Raw genomic sequence first — 6,662 nt, forward strand, 5'->3', positions numbered from 1 at the left:
CAAGACTGGTCTTTATTAATACCAAGGAAGTTACAAACTATTATAAGTTTTAGTAAAATTTCATACCTATCATTGGTTTTGTTTTTCCACTGAATTCCAAGCTTGTTCATAATGTATGCAGCATCCCCTAACTTTGTTCCTTCTCCATGATGAAACCCATATATTCATAAGCTTTCATGCAAGATCGGTTGTGTTTTAAGACACGCTAAAGGGAAAATTTAAGGTAAGAAATATAACTTTCCTGAGAGTTTTTCCCCGGGATTTATTGTATAAAATCAAGACCCTGACTGTTCATATATGAATATACAGAATAATGTATTTTGTACTTATTCCTAAGTAGATAAGCAATGAGAAATATATAAACAGAAATTACATTGGAAACCATTTCTGTTTTGCAAAATCTATATGCATATCAAACCTTAAGAAGGTCCCGTAGCCATGTCATATTTTCCAGTCTGCACATATATGTCTGCCAAGAGTAGCCAACATCTTTTCCAGATATTCTGCATCCTCAAAATTCCAAATTGATTTAGCTACTCGTTTCAGCTGATTTCGAGCCCGTGGAGTCTGAAAACAAACTCATTGATAAAAATATAAAAGAGGTATGTAAATTTTTCTCTATATAGGCCAAACTTAAAAATGAAAATGCCTCACTTAATACAATTAGCACAACCACTAGAACTGTCTGCAGTAATATAAATTCAGTGTAATAGTGGCTAATTTCACTGCTGATTTGATCTAACCTGTTTAATATCTGTTGCTGTAGCCATGCCAAGAATGGCCCCAACATGATTCTTATAACTTTCTTGGCTGGCAATGTTCATAAAATCTTGTAGTGCTCGTCAGCTAGCCTTCTGTTTTGTTGCCAACAAGAGGAAATTACTTAGAATCTGATGAGAAACTTGCTGATCACCAGGTTTAGGACTCAGTTCCTGAACATAAAAACATCTGTGAAAGGAAGATAATTATCCTCTGAAGATATTTAAAAAATAATGCCTTAAATAAAAATATCAATCATCACCCCCAAAAAATTACCTTCAGGAGCTTATCTGCTGTTCCTAATTGCCATGTCCAAAGTGTCTCTCGCCCCAGACTGGTTGACTTCACTGTCCACACTTTCAAAAGTCTCTCCTCCAATGGGGTCGGTTATCAGGATTCAGGCAAATTTCAATCATGTTATAAATTGCTCCTCTGACCCCCTTCTTGATCCTTCCGTGCTTTATGAAGTACTTCAGCGCAGCATTTGGATTTCCTACATACCTGTGGAAAAGTTTTCTTGTTTTGAAAAAAAGTATATTTTGGGAAAAAGCTGTCAGTAAATTTCTGAAATTTATATATATTGCCAATATCTCCAATTTCTATGGATTACAGAATGCTACATTGGTCTCATATTTCAGAATCAGTTTTTGATGAAAAGCTTGAACTGGAACTATAAACTGGATCAGTTTTCAGCACATTTAGAATAATACCATTCATATAAGCCTTTTCAGAAGTGAAACCTGAGTCCAGTATGGCTTGAGGGTAGCTTGCTCAGACCCGATCAAGATATGGAGTTGTCTCATCTAAGGTTCCAGTTCGTCGCATAACCTCTACAAGACGAGCTAATGCTGGGAAGTATGCGGAAACCCTGTCTGGTATGATAAGTACAATATAAATAATGAGAGTTTCCCTAAAATAGTAGAATACTGTATAAAATCACAATGAAATAAACATTGTCTCTACATATCAATTAATAATAAGCACACCTGCATACATTCTAAAAATCTTACATCTGAGAATAAAATTGGAATACTTCAAGAAAAAGCTTTAATCCATGTAAAGTATTCTCTTTAAAAATGTTGCAAACATTTAAATCAGTTTGATCCAAGTTTTTTGTTTCATTGTATATCATAATACAAAAAAAAGTAAATGTGGTAGAATTTATACAGACAAAACCATAAGAAATAGTCAACACAGTTACCTTATTTGCCATTTGTTACTGCAGAGGCAGGGGCAGAGGAAGACTATTTTTGCAAACAAAAAGAAAGCTAAGAAACCGTCCATTTCCAGTGATGTACTGAGCGAACATGAACTACCTACCAAGTAACTGCTGGAAGTGGAACATAGCTGTATCATACTCATTTTGTCGGGATGACAAGTCGGCCATCATGACTGTGGCACTGTCATTTTCTTTGTCACTTCTCAGTAGTGTCATGCATGTGTACTGACACTGATCCAAGTCATTAATCTGTGAGGAAAACATATTTCGTTGAAGTTTCTCTTATTCTAACCATTTCATATTTTCCCAACAGGTGAACAGTTCTACTTGATGCAAATGATAGACTCATGAATACTTGAAACTTGATAGCATATACTGATATTTTTTCTTTTATCCTTTGTAACTTTCACAGCATTTAATACATACACTTTTCACTATTGTTTGGTGAAAAAATTACTGTGCTTACCTGCATGTAAAGCTTTGCTAAGGCCAGAATTTGTGGGAGCATGTTCTGGATCATACTGAAGAGCCTCCTTGTATAACCTAATAGCTTGATCAAACTCACGCTGGTTTGCAGCATGCTCAGCCATCTTGCTACACATACTGAAAAAACAAGGTAATTTCTAATGTTAAAAATCATTTAAACTAGCATAAACCCCAAAATGAAGACTGAAAAGCTGTGAGTAAAATACAAAAAAATCAATTACAGGTATAATAAATAAAGATTAGTCTATATGCTCTCACAGGGCTCAAAATATTACAACTCAAGCATCAGCTACTTGGTAAACACACCTGCCAGCTAACTGCTTCTGCTCAGCTACTGAGTCTGGCAACTCTACCTGTGCTCTCTTGAGTATTTTTTACTTGCACATCCTTGGCCTTACTAAGAGTTGCCAGAGCTTGTCAAAATTCCCTGCCCTTTCATGAACCTGAAATTCAAAACATTAAGTAAAGTCACCCAAAACACCCACATGCCAGAAAAATAAAAAAATTACAAGGACAAATAGCAAAAAAATAACAAGACGAAACTGCAAATTAATGGGGGTCTGTGTGTAACCAGAACCCTGCCCTAACCATGTGGAAAAATACTCTGAGTTCAAACATCTGCATAATCATTCTTTTGGGAAAAATCTAATGTGATATTAAAAGAATATTGATTGCTGTTCTGGGAAAGGTTTTTCATTTCAATATTCCTAGACTACTTACAACTGGTCCACAGGTTTACCTTTGCAAGGGGGTTGAGCAGTTTTGCTTGAGTAAGCATAGAATTCAGGTTGGAATGATTAATGGCCTCCACTTCCAGTGCCTGGCTAATGGTCTTCTCTGATTTATCATACTGTTTCAGCCTCATTTGCAGCTCAGCCATATCATATCTATTTGAAAGAGGGAACATGGACTTGTAGTCTTTATGAGCCCTTACTACTGCCTTTGTGACATCTTTTATAAGCCTATCTCTATTTGTGCTATCTAGTCTCAATTAATGTACTAAAAAAAAACTGCAAAAGCGTGATGCCCATGTTCTAATAAGCTTTGAAAAATCAGTGATATGGTCAGTAAATCTCATACTAAAAATTTAAGAAGACACTGCATGCAGCACAATTTAATGGAAATAAATTAAAAACATAATAGTTTAAAAAAAATATATACACTTCTATATACCTTAATTTGATCAATTCCCCAACACAAAATCTTACCGCAACTGGTTACTGCTTCCACTTTTTATTGCTTCCTTGTAATAATTGATAGTTTTTTCCATACTGATGTGTCTTCACGAGTGCCATACCCATGCGACATGCCAAACACCGAATCTCTTGGGTTGCGTTTCTGAGCCTGTTCGTAAACCTAACCACAAAGACATAGCAAATATAAGCTTAATGAGCTTGTCTGCACAGAAGAATCAGCAAATAAAATTATATAATTTTGAAACTTCACAGTAATAACAGAGTATCATAACAAAATTTTGCAATCATACATTTTACCTCAATGGCACGGTCGGTTCTTGAATGGACATGTAGGCATCACCTAACATTAAGTAGCTCTGGGTGTTGGATTCTTCTCAACTACTTCTCTGTTAAAAAAGAATAATGCTATCTATTTATCTGTATGAATATTAATTTATGTTTATCTTTCCCTTATAGTAAATAATTTCCTATTTTAAAGTAATGGTGAATTAGAACATAATGTAATTTTTTGATAGGATACAGGACAGAAATTTATGTTGAAATTCCCTATATTAAAAATACTGTATGAATTCTACTTTATGAGATCAACCTGTCAAGAACTAAATTAAATTTTTAAGTGCATTCAGACCTTTTTACAAACAACTGTGAGAAAACTCACATACACAAACATAAAAAAAAGTAACTTTTGTACAGTCCCTGCACCTCAAGTTCTAGAATTTGGTAAATACTGTACCTATAACAAGTAGCAAACATTCGCTTGTCTTTGAGATGATTAAGATAAATATTTGCCATTTTGTCTCTTGCTTCCAGGTAGTACTGCTGACAGGTCCAATAGATCGCAGCATGGCAAGAGCATGTTCAACATCACCACGCATTAAGGCTAAGTCTGCGCTGGCGATGTTTAGCCTGATTTCTTCACCAGTGCCCTTTTAAGAAAAATACCTTTAGTTTACTTTTAAAACTATCTAGATAAATTTTGTTCTAATTTATTAAGGTGGGGTAATTAGCTTTTCTAAACACAAATAAGAATCATTTTTAAACTTCTACATCATGCTAGCTAATTACAACTATTATTATGTCACCCATCATAAAGATAGGAGATTTATTTATTCTTAGAAATGTAATATAAAAGTAAAATTAGGTCATATATAAAGAAAACTTTAAACCTTCTTATCTTAGATCTAAAAAATATAAAAAGAATTACAGTTTCTACAAACTAACCTGAAACTCCGTCATTGCCTGTGTCATAATACTAGCTGCCCTCGTTTGGTTGGTTATTGGTCGGTAAGCATCACACAATTCTAAAAATACTGATGCTCTGTCAGGCAAAGTAAACTCAGCTTTATTGCGGCTTCCCTTAGTTGCTGGAAGAGATTTTGAATCATACTTTAATAAATCATGTGCATGCTTGCTTAAAAGGAATGGCTATATCACAGGACTGAAGGGACTTGTAATTCAATTATGAATGAAATTTTAGAAGGATGAAATATATCTATAAAGCTGCTCTAAAATCAGGGGTCACATTGGAATTTACTACTAGCTAAGTGTGGAACCTCTAATCTGTGCAAAAAAATACTCACCAATTATAATTATATAAGCAAATCCCAGTTTAAGTCACCCCTTTTATCTAATGTACTAAAAATCATGTGTATAATGCACCATAACCACATAAGTGATTTGGGGAAAAACTTACTTGTGGGTCTGGTATTAGCAAGATTCAAACAGGATTTCGGGTATTGATGGCTTCTTGATACGCCCCTGTTTTTTCATAACCCTGCTCGAACTAGGTGGTATGTTGGCCTTTTCTCACCCATTTATGCAAAGAAAATGCAATCTAAGAGAATGAATCATCATAAACTTATGTCTATCAGACTCCAAAGTCAGTGGCTGTCAGATACAAAACTCTTAACAATACACTCTGGCTTAAGGGGTTTTTGGTTTTAAAATGGTACTAGCTATTAAAAATGTTGGGCTTTTTTTTTTATGACTTCAGTGGGGAAGAAAAAAAATACCTCAAAGTTTATGAGAGTCCACTTCCAGGCTCGCTGAGCTTGCTTGAAGTTTCCTTGGTGGAGCTGAATCTGGGCCATCAGGGAAGTGGCATCTGAACTTGTTGAGTCTGTCAAAATAAGTGATATTTAGACATACTGCGATACATCTGATTTTGTTTTTTAAACACTAAAATATTCTGATTTCAAGATGATATGAATCTAACTTTTCCTTACCAATTTCATCTAATACATGCTGGAGTATTTTTGATGCTCCTTTCACATCACCAGGGAACAAAAATTTGTTCGAGCAGAGAGTACAAGAGCAGTAAGGAGGGCAGGACAAGCACGGGTTAATGGCATCCAGCACAAGTAATGCTCGTTTAACAACAGGAGGCACCTCAGTTTTTGTTGCAGTATCACTTGGCTAATGGATTAAAACATAAAGTATATGATTTCATAAAATTTTCAAAATATAATTGAACAATGATAAAAGATTTAAATTTCTGAATCTCTCCTTAAGAACAAACATTCGCTTTAATTAATGGAACCACAAAAAAAGTGATATGGCATGTGCTACAGGAGAATTTTACACAGATTTTAACAGTAACAAGACACTTTATTCCATACCTGATTTGGAGATAGAGGAGACATTTATGGACAATCAGAAGTAAGAAATCAGGGTTCAGAGCTGCCAAATACGTTGACCAAAGGCCTTTCCTCGATGGTTCTTGAAGTGGTTGTCAATTGCCTCAGTCAGTAAAGCTATGAATGATAGTTGGTATTACTTCCTCTATGTTAGTCCAATACATAGAAGAAATTAAAAAATACCTATGATAATATACACAGCATGATAATCTTGTCTAAACAGGCAGCTTCAGTATTATTCTGCAGTTTTACAGAAAAAAAAAATATATATATACATATAAATAATCTCAAAAGAAGTTGAAACAAAGAAATAAATTAATTTGTCATTCAACTCTACATATTTACTATTCCATTACATGAAGATCC

The 6,662-nt window shown here is 34.5% G+C and overlaps 1 pseudogene; it reads right to left on the reverse strand.

Moving 5' to 3' along the window:
• Positions 1-94: 94 nt before the first annotated feature.
• Positions 95-6,302, reverse strand: LOC119589404 (annotated as a pseudogene).
• Positions 6,303-6,662: the final 360 nt, after the last annotated feature.

This window comes from Penaeus monodon, chromosome 25 (genome assembly GCF_015228065.2).
Source record: "Penaeus monodon isolate SGIC_2016 chromosome 25, NSTDA_Pmon_1, whole genome shotgun sequence".
NCBI classification, from domain to species: Eukaryota; Metazoa; Arthropoda; class Malacostraca; order Decapoda; family Penaeidae; genus Penaeus; species Penaeus monodon.